Raw genomic sequence first — 12,870 nt, forward strand, 5'->3', positions numbered from 1 at the left:
CTTGTGCTGGTTCCTGACCTGGTTCATCTCAGTCATGTGACCTACCAGCCCAGTGGAACTTGCACTGACAAAAAGTGTGGTATAGGTCAAACTCTATTTGAAAGGCTTGTATTCCCTCTGCCAGGACTAGATTGGCTCTGCCAGCAGTAGCCTTGCTCCTGAACCATGTATGGATCTGGTGTACTTTACACTAGCTTAATTTAAGGCTGTGTGAATTACATTGGCTTCCCATAATTAGAAGCGATCAAAACTACATGTGTGGGAAAACAGGTGTTTGTATAACAGATGCAAGACTTCCATTACTGTGTATTGCATGACCATGTGAAAGATAAGGTATCCCTGGACAGTGTTGAGTTAGAGCCTGGGTTCAAATCCTAGATTAGCTGTTGTTTCACATGGGTGATTCTATGCAAATTGCCCTCTTAGTCACGTCAGTGTCATGAATATAACATATTTTAATTTACAGTGGCCTGCTGAATGAGCCATGGGCTCATCAGCTCCTTGTTCTGGTCTCCTCTAGTGCAGCTATGAGGATGAGGCTGGAAACTTATGGTTCTGTTTTCAGTTAACCACAGTGTAGTATAACATCCAAAATTAAATGTGCTTAATCCTAACTTTGATTTATTGAAACAAGCCAGTTTCATAAACCACATAAACCCTGGTCTCAGTTGTGAAGAATATTCCTATGCTATAGTCCATGTCACCAATAAGAAATAGTCCATGTCACCAATAAGAAAAATAGGTAGGAATAGGCCAATGTATATGTGGATGGTCCCTGGATAAAGTGACTTTTCTTCTTGTAAGTTCTCAAAGTTCTTAAGTAGCTTAAGGTTGTCATCTGAAGTAGCCAGATGCGTAACTGATAATCAATCACAGTCAGTCCATCATTTGAAAAATAAGACTTTAGAGCTGTCTTGCCCTCAAATGGAAACTAGACATTCCATTTTGGTGACTGTAACCTTGGTTTAAGGAGTCATTTGGCACCTAGCTTACATATCTGAGTTTCTGACACTGGTTATGCTGCAGGAGAAGTGGGAAGTAGAGAACAAGGGACCCCAAGACTCATTTGCATAACACTTAATGCAGTCAGTGTGTTTGTGACTATGAATGAGTTTTACAGTTAAAAGGGTTAGATGTGGAGATGACGTGAGATATTTTATGTTGACAAGCAACACATTGTATTTTGCAGTGCAGTGTCAATTGCAGAACTCAGTTGTTTTAGACAGCAGTTAGGCATTCTGAATTCTTTTGAAAGTTAATATGGCCAAAGTATATAGTATGTCTGTGGAGCTAATATGAATACTCTTATGGTGGGCTTCCTGGGCAATGCAGAATGCACAGGTGATACTCAAAAAATTAGAATATTGTGGAAAAGTTCATTTATTTCAGGAATTCAACTTAAAAGGTGAAACTAACATATGAGATAGACTCATGACATGCAAAGCGAGAGATGTCAAGCCTTTATTTGTCATAATCGTGATGCTTGTGGCGTACAGCTGATGAAAACCCCAAATTCACAATCTCAGAAAATTAGAATATTAAATGAAATCATCAAAACAAGGATTGCAAATAGAACAATAGTGGACCTCTGAAAAGTAGAAGCATGCATATGTACTCAGTACTTGGTTTGGGCCCCTTTTGCATCAATTACTGTCGCAGTGCGGCGTGGCATGGATGCTTTCAGGCTGTGGCACTGCTGAGGTGTTATGGAAGACCAGGATGCTTCAGTAGCGGCCTTCAGCTCTTCTGCATTGCTCGGTCTCATATCTCTCATCTTTCTCTTGACAATGCCCCATAGATTCTCTATGGGGTTCAGGTCGGGTGAGTTTGCTGGCCAATCAAGCACAGTAATCCCATGGGCATTGAACCAGGTTTTGGTACTTTTGGCAGTTTGGGCGGGTGCCAAGTCCGGCTGGAAAATGAAGTCAGCATCCCCATAAAGCTCATCTGCGGAAGGAAGCATGAAATGCTCCAAAATCTCCTGGTAGACGGCTGCGTTGACCCTGGACTTAATAAAGCACAGTGGACCAACACCAGCAGATGACATGGCTCCCCAAATCAACACAGACTGTGGAAACTTCACACTGGACTTCAAGCATCTGGCATTGTGTGCCTCCCCATTCTTCCTCCAGACTCTGGGTCCTTGGTTTCCAAACGAGAGGCAAAAGTTGCTCTCATCAGAAAAGAGGACTTGAGACCACTGAGCAACAGATCAGTTCTTTTTTTCTGTAGCCCAGGTAAGACGCTTCTGATGTTGTTTCTTGTTCAGGAGTGGCTTGACAAGAGGAATACGACATCTGAAGCCCATCTCCAGGATCCATCTGTGTGTGGTGGCTCTGGATGCACTAATTCCAGCCTCAGTCCACGCCTTGTGAAAGTCCCCAACACGTTTGAATGGTCCTTTCCTGACAATCCTCTCCAGGCTGCGGTCATCCCTGCTGCTTGTGCACCTTTTTCTTCCACATTTTCCCCTTCCGCATAACGTTCCATTAATGTGCTTTGATACAGCACTTTGGGAACATCCAACTTCTTCTGCAATTACCTTTTGAGGCTTTCCTTCCTTATGGAGGGTTTCAGTGATGGTTTTCTGCACAGCTGTCAGATCAGCAGCCTTTCCCGTGATTGTGATTCCTACTGACCCAAACGGAGACCATTTAAAGGCTCAGGAACCCTTTGCAGGTGTTATGGATTGAGTAGCTACTGCACCTTTTCACAATATTCTAATTTTTTGAGATTGTGAATTTGGGGTTTTCATCAGTTGTACGCCACAGTCATCACAATTATGAAAAATAAAGGCTTGACATCTCTCGCTGTGCATGTCATGAGTCTATCTCATATGTTAGTTTCACCTTTTAAGTTGAATTCCTGAAATAAATGAACTTTTCCACGATATTCTAATTTTTTGAGTATCACCTGTATGTATAGTGTAACTTGCTTTGATGTATCATCTGAAGCTTGGCATATGATGAGAAGAAGCAATTGTGCAAATAATGTGTTAGATTTAGTTATTACTGCCAAATCCCAGCCTTCTCAAAGTATTTTATATTGATGTATGGCAGGGGTCGACAACCTAAGCTCACTGGCCACTCAGGGACCCCCACTGTCCGCTTAGTCAGCTTCTGTGCCCCGTGCTAAACCGGCGTGGAGCAGAGCGGGGACCGCCTTTCGCGATGCTCGCCGACTTCCCATTGGCTGCAGCAAGCTCCTGCAGCCAATGGGAAGCTGCGTACGCCTCCTCCATGCCAGAAGGAGCATCGGAAATAGTGTTTGCACATGTGCGTGCATTCGCGCATGCACACACTCACACACTCTCCAGCGTCTGTGGGACCGTGAACTGTCCCAAGCCACAAAAACTTTGCCAACCCCTGATGTATGGAATATTGTTGCAACTGAGAACATCTCATCTTCTATAGTGTGAACCCTCCCCGCCTCAGAGGTGTAGGGGCGAAACCGAACAACCTGGCATATCTTTTGGGAAGGTCACTGTGTAATTTAACAAATCTATGCAATATTATATATTTGTAAATTTCTGTACAATTCCTCCCGAACCCCAAATTAATAAAGCAATAAAATATTACATATTATCAAGGACCATATATACAAAGAACAGCTTATAATAAAAAAGAGAAGATAATTGGTATGCATAACTAAAATCAGGAGGAATGAAAAGTAAGGACACCCGAGCAGTTAAATTTTTATGGGAGGATTTCTGCGTAATCTGTGCTGGGGGTGTGTGTGTGGAAATTGCTTGAAAAGCTCATCAAGTTTTACAGTATATCTGTATAAACCTCACTTCAGAGAGGCTTTTTCTGGTATCTCCATCATTCTGCCTATTTCTTACTGATGGGGCTAATTTTACGTGGCTGCTTCTCTTGGGCAATCTGTATACTTAGCAGAGCCTGAGTTTAAGGATGTGCAAACACATATATATTAAGCAGAAGAGCTATTGTAGAAGTGTACTCATTATGTTTAATTCATATGTATGATTTTTCCAGCATTGAACTGCATATTTGGGCAGAAGTAGGTTGTATTCATTTTTAAAGGAAGATGGCTTTAGTGGTGCTTTCTTGAAAATTTTGAAATGAAAAATAAAAATTAGACTAATTTCTTAGGGAAATAATAGATTCATAGAATTGTAGAGTCTTTTCCAACCCCTTGAAATGCAGGAACCACAGTTGAAAAATCCCTCCTTGCTGGCCATCCAATGTCTATTTAAAAAGCACCAATAACAGAGAGTCCACCATGTTCTAAGGTAGTTTGTTCCTCTGTCAAACAGCTTTGTTTGTTTACTTACATTGGAAAACTACCTGCTTTCCTAATTTAACATGTCTGTTTTATTTGTATTTAGAAAACAACATTGAAAGTATTCCCTGTTTTTATTTTGGTCCTAATACAACACAAGTGTTTGACTTGAAATACAGTATTTGAAGGGGGAAATTAAAACATACTTAATGTGGTTTAAATGTTATCTTATGTGGACATTTTTATTCAAATACTTAAAAAAATTAAAAGACAATAGCATGTATTTCCCTTGTGTTGTTTAAATTTAAGTGGGTGGGGAAAGAATTAGTGATTGCTATTGACTTCCCATTTTTATTTTTCTCATTCCTATTTACAAAACAGTGCTATACATTTATTCTGTCACATACTTAGTAGGGATAATCAGATGAAAATCATTTAATACAACTTACTGCCAACCTTGCCTAATATTGTATTTATAATTGGTATCCATTCATTGTTCCTAATGAACTTATAAAATGGCTATTTTTCCAGCCCACATCATAGTACAGTATGCCTTAGATTACAAGCCTTAGAATTACAGTACTGGGTCCTTAGCAATGCACATATTTATGCTACTGCAAGTGTCTCTATGACTTCTCTAGATTATTACACACCTTGTAAAAAATTCTCTTTCTTTCCTTTCACCCACAATCAATCAACCTGAGATTGTCTCAAGTAGGTTAGGGGGAAAGGGTTATTTCAATGCAACAGAAGGTTAGTTGATCACAATGGTGGAACTGATCTGTATCTTGAACCCCTATATATGTTTTATACTCTGAGGAGGCATAGCTCTTCCTATAATTCTGAGAGGCAAGAATGATTATGAAAAGTATAAAAAGAGTGGTGTGTGTGTCTTTTGGTATGTGCCACATGCTTGTAATTTGCCACCAAATGTAGTAATGAATACCGTATATACGCGAGTATAAGCCGACGCAAATATAAGCCGAGGCACCTAATTTGACCACAAAAAACTGGGAAAACTTATTGACTTAAGTATAAGCCGAGGGTGGGAAATGCAGCAGCTACTGGTAAATTTCAAAAATAAAAATAAATACCAATAAAAGGCTTGGAAAGAAAGGGTCTCTTACAGGGAGGGCTCAGGGGGTAAGGGGGCATATTGTGGGTACATTTCAGGGGGCAAGGGGAATATTCTGGAATGGATTAAGGGGGAAGGGGGCAGATTCTGGGTAGGTTTCAGGGTGGGTGGGGCATATTTAGGGAGGGCATGAGAGGCAAGGGGGCATATTCTGGGAAAGTTTCAGGGTGGGCAGTTTCTAGGGTGGGCAGAGCTGGGATGGGCAGGGGTTAAGAGGGAAGGCTTGGAAAGAAAGGGTCTCTTTACAGGGAGGGCTCAGGGGGAGGGGGCATATTAAGGGGGGAGATTCTGGAATGGATTAAGGGGGAAGGGGGTTGATTCTGGGAATGTTTCAGGGGTGGTTGGGGCATATTTAGGGAGGGCATCAAGGGCAAGGGGGCATATTCTGGGAAAGTTTCAGGGTGGGTAGTTTCTAGGGTGGGCAGAGCTGGGATGGGGGAAGGGGTTAAGAGGGAAGGCTTGGAAAGAAAGGGTCTCTTTACAGGGAGGGCTCAGGGGGAGGGGGCATATTCAGGGAGGAATTAAGGGAGCAGGTTCTGGGAAGGTTTCAGGGGTTGATAGTTTCAGGGTGGGCAGTTTCTATGGTGGACTGAGCTGGGATGGGATGGGGGCAAAAGCAACAGGCTCTCTGGGGCTGAGCCGCGCCTGCTCGATACTTCTCCTCCTGCTCCCGCTGCCCCCGTCGCTACCTCTGTTCCCCTTCGGGGAGAAGGGACGGGAGGAGGAGGAGGAGGCGATCCTCGCACAGAGCAGTGACTGCTCTGTGCAAGGCATAGGAGAGGAAAAGCATCGAGGAGCACTTTCTCCCCACTTTTCCCTCCCCGATGCGTTGCGCAGAGCAGGCACAGGATCATAGAGTCTCAGCGCAGTTTCTACAGTGGGCAGAGCTGGGATGGGCAGGGGTAGAGCAGGCACGGGATCATAGAGTCTCAGCGCAGTTTCTACAGTGGGCAGAGCTGGGATGGGTAGGGGTAGAGCAGGCACAGGATCATAGAGTCTCAGCGCAGTTTCTAGTGGGCAGAGCTGGGATGGGCAGGGGTAGAGCAGGCACAGGATCATAGAGTCTCAGCGCAGTTTCTACAGTGGGCAGAGCTGGGATGGGCAGGGGTAGAGCAGGCACAGGATCATAGAGTCTCAGCGCAGTTTCTAGTGGGCAGAGCTGGGATGGGCAGGGGTAGAGCAGGCACAGGATCATAGAGTCTCAGCGCAGTTTCTACAGTGGGCAGAGCTGGGATGGGCAGGGGTTAAGAGGGAAGGCTTGGAAAGAAAGGGTCTCTTTACAGGGAGGGCTCGGGGAGGGGGCATATTCAGGGAGGAATTAAGGGAGCAGATTCTGGGAAGGTTTCAGGGGTGGGTAGTTTCAGGGTGGGCAGTTTCTATGGCGGACTGAGCTGGGATGGGATGGGGGCAAAAGCAACAGGCTCTCTGGGGCTGAGCCGGCTCGCGCGCCTGCTCGATACTTATCCTGCTCCCGCTGCCCCCGTAGCTACCTCTGTTCCCCTTCGGGGAGAAGGGACGGGAGGAGGAGGAGGAGGCGATCCTCGCACAGAGCAGGCACAGGACGAGGGATCAGAGAGCATGCACAGATGGGGGATCGGCAGGGCAGGGGAGACAAGCAGCAAGAAAGGATCCCTTTCTTGCCGCTTGTCCCTTTGCAGCCGCCCGCTTCACCTGAGTATAAGCCGAGGGCGGCTTTTTCAGCCCAAAAAATGGGCTGAAAAAGTCGGCTTATACTCACGTATATACGGTATACCTTAATTTTGCTGTTCAGTGTCCTCTACTGATATTGTCATGCATTGGCTCATTTGCACTTTTTTCATTGGTCCTGCTTACACTAAAACCTCTTGATATTTGTTTCAGGGTTGCTGCTTGTAATTTATCTTTCTTATCTTTGCAAGGGCATCAGCACATCTGCACTGTAAGGTTGTTTTCAAGGGCTTGTTTTTGTGACATTCCATGCTGATGCCAGTTACTTAGCATTAATGTTAGGTTGGGATATGCAGTCATACTCAAGTTCAACTAACTTTTACTCAGAGTAGGCACACTGAAGTTAGTCGACCTAAGTTAGCCATGGCTGCTAATTTCAATGGGTCTACCCTGAATAAAAGTTGAATCCTTGTTGCATTTTGGAATGGGAAGTAGCCCTGACCAAATACTAGACTTAGAAAAATACCTGATGTGTTGTTCCTGGGGCACATGGGGTAGCTGAAGGTTGTAATCTGAACTAACCAGATGTTTAACTGATAATCAACCACAGTCACCCAGATATCTGAGTTTCTAACACTGGTTGTTCCTAAGTTTAATGGGTGTTAATCTGTTTCCTAGTAGGTTTTCCAGTTTCCTATGCATTGAGATTTTCCTAAGTCTGGACTCTAGATCAATTGTTGGTAAATGGATGTGCCTGTATGATCTGATTGCATTAAGACCTAGGCAGGGAGGAAGGCACCTGTATATTCCAGGGCTCTTATGTCTTATGCCTTCATAATCCATATTACTGGAGGGGATAACCAAGGTGTGTGTACTTCTTTCTTACCCTGGGTATCTAAAAGTCAGCCTATCATACATTCATAGACAAAATGGAGTTCATTTTGCGTCGAGCTGCTAGAGGCATGTTTAAAATGACAGAGAAACATGGTTCCCTGACAACACTGCCCTGAGTTCCTTTGGGAAAGGGCATGGTACTGATATGATAAATAACAGATATTGGGTTGTATTCTCTGCTAGTCCTACTCAAGAGTAGACCCATGGAAGTTAATGAACATGCCTAACTTAGGTTCTTTAATTTTACTTGGTCTACTCTGTGTAGAACTTAGTTAAATGCAACCCAACATACTGAACCTATACTTCGTTTGAAGAAAATACTTCGATACAAATACTTATTTGTAGTGGTGATTACATCAATGGACAGTTTAATAATCCTGGCTCTTTCACAATTGGTATAAAATCAGCCAGATATGTAAGCTAGTGTTGTTGTCTGATATAGCATTGGCTTTTTCCACTGTGTGCAAAACACTGCAGAGTTACTCTATCTCTGACCTGGAACATTTCCCTCTCTAGTACTTCCTTGGTGGTTGTATGAATTGGGGTCAGCTCTAGAAGGCAGCCAATTAGACTCAAGCTTTGCTTGGTGCAGGCAGATTAGCATCTTTTCAGGGCCTCCTGTTGTTGGCAAATCAGGCTGTAATTTATGGCACTCTGCCCTTGAGCCATTCTACTTACATAAAAAAGCCCATTGTTGCTGGACCCTTTCCCACATCAGCAGTCTTTTTAAAAAAATCTTTAAATAAATGCAAAAGGGCCATCAGAGAGCACCCCAAACCTGGAAAGAAATTTGATATGGTGGATATCCAAGCATCCTAAAACAGAAGTTAGGAAGTTGAGTCTTTAGCACTGTCTGCAAAGTAGGTTTTTAATGTATGTGTATCTCATTTTTTTTTACCACAAAGAAACATATTGGGGACTTTCCTTTTTATTCATAATTTGAATCTTAAATTATGTAAAAAAATGTAAAAAAGTGACTTTCCTATGTTGGGTGTTTGGATCAACACAAGTTTCTTATGAATTAATGTATTCTTCCCCCTTTTATTCCCTTCTTAACCATTATAGTTTTCCTTTTCTCTCCCTTTTGTATCAGTATGTTTGATGTTGTTTGCATTATGTTTTACTTAAGAAAATTAATAAAGTTTCTTTTAAAAACTTCTTATGTGAATTGAAGCAGTGGGAGAAAATTAGTGCATATATGTTGCTGATAGTTTAGTGAAATATTTGGGATTAGCCCAATTGTGTCTGTTTTGTAAGCAACCAGAATATAAATTTTGCATTCAGCATATATTTTAATTTCTAATCCTTAATAGCCATTCAATTGACTCTGCTTCTCTCACATTATCATTTCAGTCTTAACTATATTTGGATGATAGCCTGGTTTCATTGTAAACTGCAAAATTTATCATCATAGAAGCAGAAGAGATGTCACAAGAGGGCTGGCTTATTCTCTGGCTCCATTTTTAAAGACAAATAATAATTAATCATATTAAGACACTAAATATGGCATATTGGGCTCATGGGTATGGTTAAAAATATTGGTTGATATAGCAGCATGCAATCACTTCCTTAATTTTTAGCTTTTCTTTGTTGTGTTAAGCACTGGGCAGAGTGAAACACAGATTCTAAAAGCTTGCACTGTTAAGCCTTCTTGTGTCAAGAAACTACAGTGAGGAAGTTTCCATAGGTACTGTTCTGCTGTAGTAATTCCAGAACTTAGAAGATCAAATTACCGGTAGGATGGAAGAATTGGGGCATGCAGGTACCCAGTGGGCTTACAGTTAGGCAAAGTACTAGTGAGGAAGTGGTGATTCTTGATTACCCTTCAGTACTGTCAGTCAGTTCATGTAAGCAACATACATTATTTGTAAATAAGAACTTATTGGAAGGGGCAAATACTGAAACTGTCTCCTGGCCCACTTCTGTGGCTAGGAAATTGCCATTATCACCTTAAGAGCAGGTAAACGGTCTCAGATACGGTAACTTTGGCTTTGTAGTGAGGGGAAATGCAATCTCTAATACCATTTAAAAATTATACCAATCTTTTTATTTTTAGGTACTCACAGCTTGAGCAAAAGGTGTGAAGTATTTCAGTATAAATGACTGTCTACAGGTCCATCATATAATCAATGTTACAGTGAAATTTAATTTGACAGGTAAGATTCCTATTATACATGTCCATTGTATTAACTAAGCTGTTTAATTTTTGAGCAGTGTTATCTAGTGGGCACGAACTTGTATTTTTACCCAGCTGTTACTAGTTTATAAAGTTGAGAATGAGAATTAGGCCTCTCTGCCTTTGCCTCCTTCCATTGTGCTCTGGCTTTGGTGAGAAGATTCTGGCTTTTATCAAGCCAGAGCCCTCCATTTGTTTGAAACAGGGAATTCTGGCTCAACTCAAGTTACCAGAGCAGGAAAATAAGCCAGGACAAAGGCCTGGAGGGAAGGGAAGAGAGCAGGAGTAAGGAGAGAGACACTTATGTAGTCTGGAATGATGATGTAAACTTGACCAATGTGCTTCTGTTTTGGGACCCAAGAGGCCATTTTACCCCATCAACTTTTATTATTGCAAATAGGTGGAAGTAACTGTACTAGTGTTCATACAATTGGGAAACCAAGGGAATTTTATTGTTGGTTGGGGATCATGGTGAGATGAGGAAAAAACTTTTCATATAAGGAATAAGGAATAATTTATTGGCCAAGTATCAATCATACTTCGTTTTTTGCTTCGACTACATTGCAGTGTAAAGAATAGCATACCTCATACAAACACTATTCCCCTGTACTGTATTGTATTTGAGTTACCATCTGTTGAATTTATTATTTCAGCAACTGATGTAGGTAGGTGACTTGATAGAAGACTCATTACACGATTATTAGTGTCTTTAACATTTTAAGGTAGTTGATAAGACTACTGACCCAAAGCTTGAATTGATCTGACAAATGAATTAGGTAATGTTTTGGGGCTTTTGTTGAAAATATTCCTCTTTTTAAGTATCAGTGTTTGACAGGTATCTGAACTATAATGATTAAGAGTTACCGGTAATTGTTAATTAATCATAGCTTTAAATTAATCATAATGTGAGAATGTCAAACATTAGACTTCTGAAACTTTGACCTATATATCTCTTGGGAAATTTATTGCACTGTAACTAAAACAAAGAAAATCCCTTATGTAGGTACAGTGAAATAAACCCAAATAAAGCATACAAAGGTAAACTGTGTTCATAGCAAGTTTCCCTAAAGTAGAAAAATCCATAAAGACAGATTGGTGGTCATGTTGGATTGCCCAGGATGTAATTTGTGGGCAAGTGTTTATATTGTATCCAATGCAGTGGTACCTTGGGTTACAGATGCTTCAGGTTACAGACGCTTCAGGTTACAACTCCGCTAACCCAGAAATAGTACCTCAGGTTAAGAACTTTGCTTCAGGATGAGAACAGAAATCGTGTGGCGGCAGCGCAGCAGAAGTGGAAGGCCCCATTAGCTAAAGTGGTACCTCAGGTTAAGAACAGTTTCAGGTTAAGAACCGACCTCCAGAACGAATTAAGTTCTTAACCCGAGGTACCACTGTATTGTATCCAACTGGTGTAATCTTTCTGGGTAATATACCTATTTTCCAGAGCTAGAAATTCTGGCAGAACTTCTGAAAGCCTTCCTCTTTATTTTTGTAAATGCTGTATGTACTGTACTGTTAAGTGAATTAGCCTACCCAGGCTGCTTTAAATGAACTAGTAGATAATTTAGTTGTGTTTGCATAGTGAAAGGTATGAAGAAGAGGCTTTTTTAAGGGGTGTGATTCTCTTTTCACTCCCCCCCTCTGTTTTTGCTAGAAATGTTCAAAGGCAAATGAATATAAAATGTCTCAGGGCAGTTGTTTTGAATTTTGAGTACAGTCAGACCTCGCCAAACCCGGAAGTACCGGAACGGGTTTACTTCCGGGTTTCTGCGCTCGCGCATGCACAGAAGCACCAAATTGCGACCTGCGCATGTGCAGACACAGTGCTGCAGGTTGCAAACGCTGCGGGTTGCAAATGTGCCTCCTACACGGATCACATTCGCAACCCGAGCGTCCACTGTACACTGGTTAACTGGAAGCTGATGTCAAAATTTGTACACATTGTGTAAAAAAGTTAATGAAGCAGAATAATTAGGGTTCAATATTTAGTTAGTTGGTTAAAAAAAGACCATACTTTACCAGTTGAAACGTACACAGCCATTGTTTGTTCTTAATGTAGGTACATTAAAACCATGGCTGGCAGAAATTGCCTTAGAAGAGACATTTCCTCTTCTTTCTCATTCAGGAAAAAAACCCTCTTATAAGATGTGGCATATGTGGGTAGCATCTCAACCAAAATAGTTTCCCCACCCATTCAGTATGATTGGTCATATGGAAACGTGTGATTAAAACCCCCCCAATCAATTCATAAGGGATTGGATCCAGACATGCCCTTCTGTGAACAGAATGGTCTCTGATCAATTGGTGCCTCCCACCAGAGGAAGGGGAAACGATTTTTTGCCAGTTTTCCCTTCTCATTCCTGCATACCCTAGCACCACTTCATATGTTGTTCTGGAGGATCCCTCAACTTGTAGAGCAGCTTTTCAGGGGGCTACAGGAACAATGAGAAATTGCCTGTTTTGTATGGGGTCATGCAACTCCTGAAGGAGTGTGCTCATAGTTGGGTTGCTCCCGGATCCATCTCTCTAACTAGAAGTTCAGGTGACTTCAGTAGCTAGGAGTGCCTTTTTCCAGCTTTGGCAGGTAAGATAGCTGCAACTGTTTCTGGACCAGGATAGCTTGATTGTCTGTGGTAAGCTTCATGTTGGATTACTACAATGCACTCTTTGTGGGGTTGCCCCTAAGGTTGGCTCAGAAGCTACAGCTTGTGTAGAATGCAGCAACTTAGGCTGCCCAATGATCAGTCATCACCATAATGTTATTCTACTGCTG

At 42.0% G+C, this 12,870-nt stretch overlaps 1 protein-coding gene across 2 annotated transcripts in view; it reads left to right on the top strand.

Moving 5' to 3' along the window:
- Positions 1-12,870, top strand: part of OSBPL2 (oxysterol binding protein like 2) — a 64,965-nt gene that overhangs the window by 4,916 nt on the left and 47,179 nt on the right. For both annotated transcript variants that reach the window (XM_033153690.1, XM_033153691.1), the window contains exon 2: positions 9,975-10,074. The gene's annotated coding sequence lies outside the window, so the exon portion shown is untranslated. The remainder of the gene's footprint in view (positions 1-9,974; positions 10,075-12,870) is intronic.

Source organism: Lacerta agilis, chromosome 6 (assembly GCF_009819535.1).
Source record: "Lacerta agilis isolate rLacAgi1 chromosome 6, rLacAgi1.pri, whole genome shotgun sequence".
Taxonomy (NCBI): Eukaryota; Metazoa; Chordata; class Lepidosauria; order Squamata; family Lacertidae; genus Lacerta; species Lacerta agilis.